This window comes from Pavona decussata, unplaced genomic scaffold (genome assembly GCF_977016875.1).
Source record: "Pavona decussata unplaced genomic scaffold, jaPavDecu1.1 SCAFFOLD_140, whole genome shotgun sequence".
NCBI lineage: Eukaryota > Metazoa > Cnidaria > Anthozoa > Scleractinia > Agariciidae > Pavona > Pavona decussata.
Window position 1 is genome coordinate 2006725 of NW_028145553.1, and position 11001 is coordinate 2017725.

General features: G+C 38.7%; 1 pseudogene; it reads right to left on the reverse strand.

The window, feature by feature from the left end:
- Nucleotides 1-3972: 3972 nt before the first annotated feature.
- On the reverse strand, nucleotides 3973-10483 carry LOC146466945 (uncharacterized; annotated as a pseudogene).
- Between the last annotated feature and the right edge of the window lie 518 nt (nucleotides 10484-11001).

Sequence of the window (11001 nt, forward strand, 5' to 3'; positions counted from 1 at the left end):
TATCCTTGAGATAAATAGGATAATGATGCATTTGCTCCAATGACAAATATGACCAAATGTGATGTATATCTAAGACAAATATCACATTTGTTCCGTTTAAATACAGACAAAGGTGTTTAAAGATGACATTTGATGTGGGCAAATGTGGATCTTACGTCATCTTCAAACTAGGGGAACATATATTTGGGTTTGTCTGAAATAATTGTTTTTTTCAAAATTCTGCAATTTCTTGATTCTGTATGTGCCTTTATGGCTTATAGTAAGGTATTTAACTCATCAAAATTGTTTTTGATTCATATTAATAATTGTATTTGTATGATTAAGTAGCAGATTTGAAAGACAAGTCAAACAGAAATTCCACTCATGAATGTACAAGGTTGAGAAATGTTTTATTATAAATCCTGCATTTTTTTTTACAATACTTTAAAAATGTTGCTTCAAAATATTTTTACCTAACAGTAAGAGCTCCTAAATGTGTTGTTAACTATAATAAATTAAAATTTCAGCCTAACTTTAACTCTATCTAGCTAGTTTAAAAATGTGGAAAACATGAATTCAATAAAGGAAAGTGGTTTTATATGCTTCTTGAAGCCACAACAGTTAATTAGAACTCTAATGATGAAACTTTACTCAATTTAACACACATTTCAACTAATTTTTCCACCAGTAAACAAGTCTTCCTTTCTTTTTTTTTCAAAAGAAATTAAGAAGTTGGTTTTTAACAAAACCAAATACAATCTTGGATCAAATTCACAAAAACTGTAACTTACTTAATTCAAACAGAGTTTGGCCATGGGCAAGAGGGAGATCAAGCTACCATACACTGTAGCTGGTGCTTGCTTTCACATATGTTAAGGACGGTACCGTGCCTACTAATACCAAAGTATATTTGTGCGATTTATGACTATGCGGGAAAAGCAGATCTTAACAAGGCCTATTGGAATCCGAAAAGAAAATTGGGGGTAACCAAGCATTTTTCAGAGATAATTGAGCAATAATATCTCTAAAAAGCGCCAAAATATAAAACAATATACTAAAACAGTATAGACAAGACAGGTTCACGTTTTTGTTGATGGATGATATTAATAGGTCACGCCACGCGTGGATAAACTCTACTCACTATCTTATTCTACGACCGGAATGGACAGTGAGTAACGAAGCCAATAACGGAAGAGCATTCGTGATAGAATGCTACTGAGTATAGATTTACACTTCCAGAATATAGCCTATAGAAAACTGCCGTGGATTGTTAAATACTAAAAATATACCGTTTATAACATAAGGAACGTTCTGTGTAGCCTGCGTAGCATAGATTACTTAGTAAATAATTCTTTTACAAAACAGCTAAAATTTTAATGGCATTTATTTCACGTTTAAGCTTAAAGTCGTATGTTTCCCGCCGGTGGCATCTTAGCTGTAGTTTAGTGGTGTCAAGTAAATCTCAACCCTTCAATGCCGTTATGTAAACGTTTAGGTAAATGCCGTTTTTACTTATGTGTTGCATGATGACTAATCTTCATGCAGCGTGGTCATCAAATAGTTTTACAAATTATTCAGCTGATTCTTGTAAATAGGCCAAACTTCCTTGAATCATCTTGCATCTGACACTTTTAAATGCACACTTGCCTTGAAAAAAAAAATAAAGGTCTATTGTAACACACTTGAAATTAATTTAGAGGAATAAAAAAAGGTAACGGACAGAGATGTTAGAGAACAGAAGATCTAGACAGGCAAAACAACGCGCATTAAGCAACCAGAATTTCTTCGGCTCAAAGACAAATGATAGCTTCTTGAGGGTTGAACCGGCTGGATCTGGATACGTGGATACACAGTGGCAAAGCCCACCCCTCTTCTACTAAAATCATACAGTGTATTCAAAGTGGAAACGCGGATGTGTGGTATATTGTAGGTATATATCGAAGTGGATATGGACGTACAAGTATACAGGGTGCGCCAAACCATCGATCTCTCTCCTATTAAAGTAATAGGAAACATAAACATTGTTTATGTCTATAAACGTTCAACATTGTATCAAAGCGGTTGAAGTTTTGTAAGTCGTCGTTTGAACTCGGAGGCCCGGCGCCTTATACCTGCAGCGAAAACCAATCGAATATTCTCAGTATTCTTTTTAAGCAGGGGTTCTGAGAAGCACTCAGAATAAAATAGATTATTAAAATCTTGATCATTGTATAATGCAATTCGAGCGATTTGATTGGCTTAGCGGCCATGGTATATGAGCCATTATACTATGCCCGAGAAATAGAGACCATTAAATTGTTTTCTAATTGTTCTTGCAAAGCGAAATCCGCAAAATCTAGCATTATTTTTCTTGATTGTTTTTAATAAAACAATTATTCCACTCACGCTTGTTGGATATAAGATGATTATAGCCAACTCGGCGCTACGCGCCTCGTTAGCTATCTATCATCTCATATCCAACGCGCGCTCGTAGAATAATTGCCGGTTAAATAGAAGAATAGAATAGAAGTCTCGGCTATTTCATTTCCTTCCAATATCTTGAAAAAACTTGTTCTATTCTATTCTATTTGTTGTATTCACCGGTCTCCATTATCCCGTAAGTCTTGCTGGTATAATTTTAATAACCTTGGACGTTAAATGAAAATGTTGTGCACCGCCCTGTTTAAATCGTCTGTTCAAAACTCAAAATTTCCACAAAAGTGTACTCCAATAATAATATTTCTCTAGAAAGTCGCACAAATTCCATCCATTAAACTCCTAAAAATCGCCTCCCTAATTAAAAAAATAAAACATTTTGCTAAATTCAAAACATTTCACGATTCATCCGTACTTATCCTCAGCCAGACATGTTTGTTTTGTGATAGAAATGTATCCGAGAAACGATTTTGACCTTTACGGATAACTAAACAGACAGAAATGATAGGCAGTCAGAAAACTTTAGACATGTTTAACTTAATCCTTGTCATACATCGGACAATAACGACTTGCTTAAGTATATTAGCATATTAAACTTGGTGTTACTCACGCAAACAGATCACTTTCGGTCAGTATTTTTAATCATGTCAACATTATACACATACAGAGCTGGTCAACTGCATCCGTACATGAGTTACACCCACGACAAATTTCATGGACAACCTATCACTTTCCTTCATTTTTTCGCAAAGCATGAGCAAAGGTTAATTAATCATAAAGTCCAAAAGCAACATCCGATAGGAGTTCTATAATAACTCCGAGAAAACATGCAAGTCCAGTTCAGTTGGGAGCGCAACCGACATAGCATACAGAGTTTTAATTCAAAACAGCCAAACGATGTAGTGATCTCACATAGCATACATTTTCGACCATCAAAGTTAAAATTGCGGCGGATTGAATCAACTGAAAAAGAGAGAATCGATTGGAGTTTATGAGCCGGAGTATACAAAGGTCAATTTGAAGCCGCGTTTCTTCGAAGCGGGCTTCACGACGTATTTTTGTTAGGCTTTCTGAACAGCTGTTTAAAACAGAATCAAAAGCATTCCGTGTGATTGGCTACCGGGATCAAATGCAAAAAAAACTGAAGAGATGACCTACATGAATGATTAAAAACCTCTTTTATTCCACGCTACTTTCCGCAATCCAGAACACTTCCATTTTCATGAACAAATATCATTGACAATTTCTTGATCCTTTTCTTTCATGCATTAATGACAACCTTTCCCAATGCGGAAGTTTAAATGACCAAAGTTCCGTTTGGCATATAATATATTTTGTATGAAAATATCGAGTCCTTTTATTTATGATTTTGTACATCTGTATTGTATGACATGGATTTTGCGATGGGTTTCGAAAAAAAAATAGTATAACCTAACCTTGTATTTTATTCTAAAGTGTAGCGGTGGTTTTAATTAATATATATTACTCCTCTTGCTCCTCCTCAAATAAATCTTTCCATTTTCCAGTTTTCTTTACTGTACTGCAATGGACAGACACTAATCATTCTGCAAGTAGTAATGCATCAAACAAGAAATCTTTTATTAATAAATGACCCTGTGGCTACCCTTCAGAAATCAATCTCTAGAACCATGATCCCCGAACATATCATTGTAATTTTAATTAATAATTTTAATTGTAAAGCCGAGGCCAAACATCCTAACCGGCATTATTATACACACTACAACACGTCCAACATTTGAACTTTTGTCGGCCGTTACTGCATTTTTCTCACACAAGGCTTAAACCTGAAATCGCACGTGTAAACCAGTTGCGATTTCAGCGCGATATCGTGTAAAGGTTTCTACGAAATTCTGGAAATTTGAATTAAGGATCGAACATATTCGAAAATCCTGAGTCGCGGCGTCAGTTCACGTGGAAATTGAACCTGAAACTTGAGTGCGGCAAAAAACGCATTAACAAAAATTGCGACAGAAATAGTACGGGTGTGTTGTTGAATAGCAACACCTATGACAAGCGACTACACGTCACCTAACACCGACCACGAAAATTGTTAGTCTAACACCATTCACCTTGAATGGCGGGATTTCTACACCTTCCAACAACGGTGCATCACCAAATATTGGACAACAATGTTGGAACGTTTAGCCTCAGCTTTTTAAAAGTTCTGTTTCGTATAATGGATAATTTACAACTAGATTATAACTAAAAAGCTCGTTCGGAGTAAAAATTTACCTGCCGGAAAAAAGGCAACGTTTCTTGGCCCAATTCCACTACCTTACAAAATTTCTCTAATCTTGGGTTTATTTACAGTGTTGTGGAATTGGTTAGACGATTCGTCTTTCGGCCTTTTGGCAAGGCAAACCAATATCAGATTAGTCGTCACACTTGATCCCACAATTTTCCTCTATTTTTAGATATCAAGTGACTATGAACTAGAAACTTCAGCTTTGTAACAGAAGTTTAAGTTTATCAGCTCGATTAGCTTTATAGTTTTTCAAAGTAACTTAACCTTATTGTTAACCAAATGTCATGTCCTAGGAATTAATTGTTTAAGGTTACTGCCATGTTTTGCGAGTGCCTTCAGGGAAATCTAGCGTACGCGCGCTGCTTTCGATAAAACCTCGGAAAACTATATATCACTGTAAAGCTGAAGTTTGCGAAAATATCAATGTTTTTTTTTTTATTTTGTTGGATACATAAGCGCTCAGAGGCCTGTAAACTCAATACTAGCGACGTGTACTTGACTGAATTACCGACTCTCACGTAAAGGCGCACAACCAAACAGACTGCACAATATCAATCAGGAGATGATAGGCTAACAAAGTGTGTCAGGCTTTTTCTTTATTCCTATTGGTTTGTGAGAAAACCCATCCTAAAGGTGGACATATGAAAATTTCTGTAATCACGGGAAAAATATTTTGAATTTCGTAAAAGCCTGACACACTTTGATGCATTGATATCTGATGACCATTTTGGCCAGAATTTCGTTGAAATCTGGCAAATCTACATACCCTATTAATTCATTTGAAGATGGGGAATTTGCGCAAAAACAAAAGCCGTGTTTTCAGCCTTGAAACATTTTCCGAGTTTTCGCACCTCATTAAAATACGTGTCAACGCGCTCACGCCGCCGGCCAATCAAACACAAAGAAGCATTCCCTGGGGAGTTTTGTGAGCATTTAGTGTTACTGTAATATTGTAAAGCGATTTCTTTATGGCAAAAGTTAAGTCTGGCGCGAGAAAGCCACCGGCGAAACCAAAGCAAAGAAGAAATTAAAACGGCAGATAGACGCAGAACATGAAACTGGGGCTTAATGTTCTTATGTGTGTGGACCGAAGTGGCCCTGTATTCTGTACGTAGTTGCTCCGAAACTGGCAGCCCCAGCGGAGTTGACACAAGACACGCACTTCTCACCGCTATCAGTGCACGAGGCTGCGCGCTGAGGTTCGCTGCTTATCTTCAGCCCGTCAACAACGGCGAAAGTGGCTGGATTGTCGCCGGCATCTTCGATTTCGGACTCCGAACTAATGTTCGACTCTCCACTATCCGATTTCTCGTTCTCGAATTTCTCTGCTGCCGAGGCAGTTATAAAAAATCTGACTGGTTGTACCAAGAGCCCTTGTCGCTCTCCGCCAGCTGAAGTTTTTTGGCTTCGTCAAATGATTTTTCCACCTTCTTTGGGCCCGGTTTTTTTTTAACTGTCACCCAAGGCGACTTTTCTAGTTTCGGTTTTTTCATAACAACCTTTAACGCAATGCTTGAATCCAAAATGGAACGCTGTTTCACAGTAAAATTTTACATACAACGCCGTGACATGCGATGAACACGATGTAGACAAAAATATGCAAATTTGCCGGTAATTCGAGATCGCGGGTAAATTTTCCCCCGTAATATCTCAACACAGTCCCGCATAAATTGGATTATGACACCTTCACTCGCTCACCGCTTTTCCTAAAAAACTTTGTTTTTCAGATAGCTCGCGTTCTTTTTAAGATTGATTTGTAACGGCTGTTTTCACGAAACTTTGCATCCCTGTCTTGTTTCAACAATTATCTAAAAAACTTTATTTGAGAAAAATTCGACCTTTCTTCCCTATAAGTAACCTTAATGGCAATAAAGTATTGCTGTTGATGACTTAGGTCTCTAAACAATTGGTAGTTTCAAGAATAACACTGTTAGAGCTTGATGTTCTTTCGAGAATTATGGGTTACCAAATTATCAAAGGTTAAAGGAACATTGCGTGGGATGAATAGAAGAAATATCCGACAAAATCTCTTTGTTGACCAAATTCTTATAGATAAATAATCTGTCAATGTCTAACGGACATTTTCCTCCCTTTGAGACACCTACTGTAACTAAGAAAGCTTAGAAAACATATTTTGCAGAGGAAAATGACGGGCAATTTGAATTGTGCACAGACAAAAAGTGATTCTCGTGTAAAGTAATTTAACTAACTAATAGGAATGCAATCAAAGCAGGAAATGTCTTGGCAATGCACAATCAATGTTTCGTTCAGATAAAACAAACAAATCAGTTCTTTGGCGAGGTACCTTGCGACCTTCTTTTGACGTTCCATTTTAGTTCCCATTCTAGTTTTCTTTCGTACCCTCGGTAATTTTTCACGCGCAGTTCCGGTTCCGCGGCGGTTCTCCGCAAAAGAAAACAAAACTTTAAGAGGAGGGTTTTTCTACAAGTCTTTCGCCATGGCTTATAGACGGAAATGCCTGCACTGGCCTTCATCTCACTGACGAGGGTACTGCTTCTCTGGAAACCTTTCTGGATAAAGATTTAGAACTTTTCGGATGAAATGTTTGTTGCCTAAGCGCTCAATGTCGCGATTGCCGTCATTAAGTTTGTACCACATATCTAGTCCTTTCTTAAGCGATGCTTCTATTTGGTCCATTAATTCTTCTTTAATCGATGCTTCCAGTTCCTGTTCATTTAACTCTTTATGGTACAAGAGAGCCTGTTCGGTATACACCATGACTTTCCACTTATGATCTTTGTCTAGCTCTCTCTCAGCAACGAGTTCTGCTTTTTCAAGCAACTTCTTTGCTTCTCGAAGGTTACCTTTGCGCATCTGACAAACGCCATAGTTTTTTAGAGTAAGGATGCTTTCCTTTTGGTCATTCATTCCCAATTTTTCCATCATTTCCATTGCCATTTTGTAATACTCTAGGCCGTCATCTTTCTTCTCAGTAAAGAAAATGAAGTCTGCAATGTCTTTAAGGCATTGAGCAGTCATGAAATGGTCACCAAGGCGTTCCTTAAAGAGGGTAAGCGCTTGTTCGTATTTTCTACTCGCCTCAATGAACTTCTTGCAGCGTCTCGCATTTCTACCAGCAAATAACAAGGTTGCTGCAGTTTCGGGATGGTCAGGAATTTTTTCCTTGCAGATTTTAAGTGCGGCTTCATACAACTTTTTAGGTTGTGAGTCAAATCGTATGTTCTTCTCTGAGATGAAACGGGCTTCACTATGAAGGTAAATCACTTGTGACAGAGCGTTTGTCTCAAATTTAGTATCATTCTTTGAATAGAGATGACTGGCCTCCTCCATGTAACCGTTGTACTTTTCTTTTTCACCTTTTTTTCTCATTTCATGTCCAAGTAGGCACAAAAGTTCCACTTCGTGTACTGGCTGGATGACTGACTTGGAATACTTTAACAGCCTCTCCAAGAACTGAATATAAAACTGCGGCTGGACGCACTTTTCTATGTACATACACTTTTGGGGAAGATCATCCAGGATCTTTTGGCAACCGTCTTCGATATCCTGGTCCTGATTCTCCATTCCTTCAGAGTACGCTTGAAGGAAATGCTCAAAGTTGTGTCTGTCCAAACTGAAAGAATCGATAGCTGTTTTGCAGGTGTCTTTGCCCCAGAACCTCTGTGCATTTTCATCAAGACGGAACATAAAGTGTACACAGGCTAGTTTTTCTCCTTCAACTAAAAGTTGAGAATTGTCAGTTTGGCCAATATTCTTTGCAAAAGTACGGATAAGTGGATGCAACTGGTATCTACGAGAATGTGTCTGTTCAACAAGCGATTTGCTCTTCAAAGAACGTAAGGTCGAAATAGGTAAAGTCCCGGAGTCCGAACATGTTGTTATCACGGCGTCGGCAGCATCACCGTCAAATGATCCCGGAAACATGGACATAACAACCAACGCGTCTCGTTCAGCTTTAGTCAAAAGGTCAAAAGACGTCTTGATCGCCATTTTGAATGATTCACCATCGTCCTGCAGAACGGTCATGGGTTCCTGTTCAAGGTGTTTAATGAGCTATTCTTCCGTGTAGTCTGAAAGGAGAGACCCAACGATGCAAAGCGCCAAAGGGACACAACCGCATAGGTCAACTATCTTCTCTGTCTTGCAAAGCTTCTTTCTGATCTCTTCATCATCGACGCGAGAGATGAGGATTTTCTTTGCCTCTTCGGGTGATAACGGATCAAGCCTTACATCTTTTGATGGCAGATCCGGATCTTGAAATGTTTTTCTGGAAGTAATCACAAATGTCACCTTCTGCTTCGATAGGCTTCTCATCGTACAGAGTAGTCTTAAGAACGATTTTCGATCTTCCGACTCAAGGACACCATCTGCATTGTCAACAACAAACGTGACTTGCTTTTGGATCTGTTGACTCCATTCTTTGAGCCACTGATCTGGTTTCTCTGGTAACTGTGTGGGGATCTTGCCACACGAGTGAATCATCTCAGTGGCTACCTCGGTGAACATTTTCTTTGATATAAGACTGCAAAATATTACAGTTTTGCGGTTTTCTGGTTTCGCCAGCTCGTAAGCCACTGCTTTTGCCACAGTTGTTTTTCCAAATCCTGGTCCCCCGGTTATCAGCACAACGGAGACGGCTTCGCTTTGGATGTATTCTTTAATTTGCTTCAACTCTTTGGAGCGACCAATTATACCTTCGTCTGGTATTTTGTCTGGAAGATAGCTGCAAAGCTCACCAAAGAGCTCAACCTCATCCTGTTGTTGAGATATCCGCCACCGTTCGACTTTTTCTTCAACCGTTCGAAGAGTATCGTGATCGATAGGATCGTTCTTGAGGCTTTGAATTTTCTTTCGGTAGACGTCAACCTCGATTGCCTCTAAGGACGAAGATATTTTGTTCCACTTGTCTTCGAATTCGCCACGAGGAATGCCAGTGGAATGACTATGGCAGAGCTCGTTTCTGAAGCACTTGATTCTGGTGATGTTTGCTTGCAAGCTTTCGTCGTCCTCGGCAGGCATCTTGTGCCATCCTGTCAAAGGCGCCGGTAAATTGCAAAGTTCTCGGATCAACAAATGTAACAGCGTAATGTCAAATGTTTCAGCGTCCGGTGGAGCACCCGAAGAAGGAAATAACTTTTCCCACTGATCATCGAAAATCACACGTTTCGACTTTAAATACTGCAGCCTTGAAAGATTCGTCTGTAACAGATCCCCCAGCGTTTTCGGAGGAGAAATGCAGGAATGAAGAAACTTTCTAAGAACGTATGTTCCTTCATCGATCATTAACCGAGCAACTCTTGTGCCATTCGTTTTTTCTTCGGACCCGATTGCGCCACAAGATAATGATGAAGATGCCATTATAAAAGGATGAAATGTCAGTAGAAGCGGTTTCTTCCGTCCAAAATGCTTGAATAAAGGCCGATCAATACCTCAGCAATTTACCAGAAAGGTTTTTATACACTATCGATGAGAACTCCTGCGCTCTGTTTCAGTTTTTAAGAAATGTTTTGCTTTGATCGGAAAAGCGGATTTAGCTGCGTCAGTTGTCAGTACTTTGATCAGTCACGAGCTACTGTATTGATTATCGGTGCCGTATTTAGACGATGATGTAATGTTTGAGCTTTCGTTTTGAGTAACCTGTCCTTCACTTTCTTCCCACTGGCTTTCATTTTTGTTCTATCAACTAGGACGGAAAAAAAACTTTGCTAGCAGACACATAAAGAACAATATTGACCACGTTAAGGCATGCTGTTAAATGGTATCATTCACGGTACGATTCTGGGAAACACAATCAAAACAATGTGTCTGCCTAGCGAACGTCTCAATTTGCTTCTTGAGGGACTTCATCCAGCTGATTACGTGTGCTGGATCAATTTTTTTCTTTACCGTACGTCTGGTTAATGCAAAATAATGCATGACGAGTTTTGTGGTTTCGCTGATATCTAAACCTCGCCATATTTATGAGCACCTTTCAAATTATCAGGCTAGTGAAATAAAATGGATATAAAAATTTCCCTTCAGAGGCATTTTAAATCATTTCTGTCCTTGGTCACGTAAACTATGCATGAAGTTTAAAACATTCATCTGAAATCAATCCAGCTATAACAACTCTCTTTATATGAAAATGCGCTATTTTTAATCCAAATCATTACATTTTTTCCCAACCTATCAACTGGCTTTAACAAAACACTGAATTAGTCTGGTAATAAAAGGTTGCCTCCTTAACAAATGTTTTCCTTTCTCTGTCGATCTGATGTACCATAGATAGATGACCCCGGAGGTTAGAGGGTGAAGCTGCCATTTTTTTTCACCAGAAAATTGTTGTCAGGTTTTCGTGCAAGTTTTGAGAACGAATACGT